Genomic DNA, 1,510 nt, shown 5'->3' on the forward strand with positions numbered 1-1,510 from the left:
CTGACCTCTCACTGAAGCCCAAAGGCCTTAAGAAACCCTCTGTGCTGCTCTTGGCCAACACTGGAGCTGTGCTAGGCCCTTTGAATGATAAACTTCACATTCAGGATAACTGTTACCTCAAAGGAGGGGCCACAGGAGAAAAGCATCAATGAGATTTCATATATCTCATAATGATGTTGTTGTTTTTAATAAATGTCTTATTTTGGAATAATTTTGGATTTAAGGAAAAATTGCAAACAGAGCCTGGAGAATTCCCATAAACCTTCATCTGGTCTCCTCTAGGGCTGACATCTTACACAAACCATAGTCCTTTTACCAAAACTAGGAAATTAACATTGGTGCCACTAAAAACTAGACTTTATATGGATTTTACCACGTTTTCCACAAATGCCCTTTTTCTGTCCCAGGATCCGATCTGGGATATCACACTACATTAAGTATAGCCATGCCGTTTTATATCTTTGAAAAGCCGAAGAAATGATGGCAAAATATTAAGATTTGGCTAAATTTTCTGGTAAGAGCAGAAAGTCCATTCTAATACTTCCTGGCCATTAGAGGAGAGAAAGTCCTGTGTACTGTGGTGCTGACGAGCAAAGCTCTGGAGACAGGCAGCCCAGGTTCAAGTTCTGCCTCACCCACTCTCCAGCTGTGTTAATGTCTTTGAGCCTAAATATCCTCATCTCAGAAACAGGGATAATAACGGTGCCTACCTCTTGGGATCACTCTGAGTTTTAAATAGATTGTTTTGTAAAGCAACTGGAATAGTGCTCAATCAATGTTAGATATTATTATTCACTACATATATGTATAATATTTCACAATACAAATTTTCTGAAAATAGTTCCCTTGACTTCTCTGGATCCCACTTTCATGAGAAATCACGATCTTCTTTGGATATTCATTACCCATATGGCAACACCTGCCACACCGTATCGTAACTATTTGTTCCTGTACCTGTCTCCAACAATGGACTCCACCTAGCACAGCGTGGCACATACAGGGTCAAAGTGTTTTCACTAGGAACAAAGAAACAAAAACAAGCTGAGTGGGTAGGCAGCTTCCCCAGGAGCTCAAATGGGGGGCTCGGGGCCAGAGTGGGGGCTCAGGGTTTGCAGGGATCGAGGGAGCTGCATTTTTCAAGGCAAGGATTTAGCAGGGATGTGAAGATGGAGTAACAGGGTGGATGGAACCTAGCACGGAGTGCGGGGCAGGAATGTGTGGGTCAGGGTGCAAAGAGAGAGCTCTCTGTCCAGCGCTCTCTGAGCACGTGTGCAGTCTCGGGACCAGGGAGGACTCTGCATCCCAGGGCTGACATGAAAATTCCAGGACGCTTACTAATTGGAACATGACAGGGACAATGGCTGCAGTCAGCTTTCATCCTGGGACATGAAAAATTTACCATTTTGAGCATACAGTGCCAGGGCATTAGTAAGTTCACATTGTGGTAAAACCATCACCTCTATCCACCTCCAGAACTTTCTCATGTTCCTTTTTTTTTTTTTTTTTTTTT

The sequence above is a fragment of the Galeopterus variegatus genome, unplaced genomic scaffold, assembly GCF_000696425.1.
Source record: "Galeopterus variegatus unplaced genomic scaffold, G_variegatus-3.0.2 Scaffold2721, whole genome shotgun sequence".
Taxonomy (NCBI): Eukaryota; Metazoa; Chordata; class Mammalia; order Dermoptera; family Cynocephalidae; genus Galeopterus; species Galeopterus variegatus.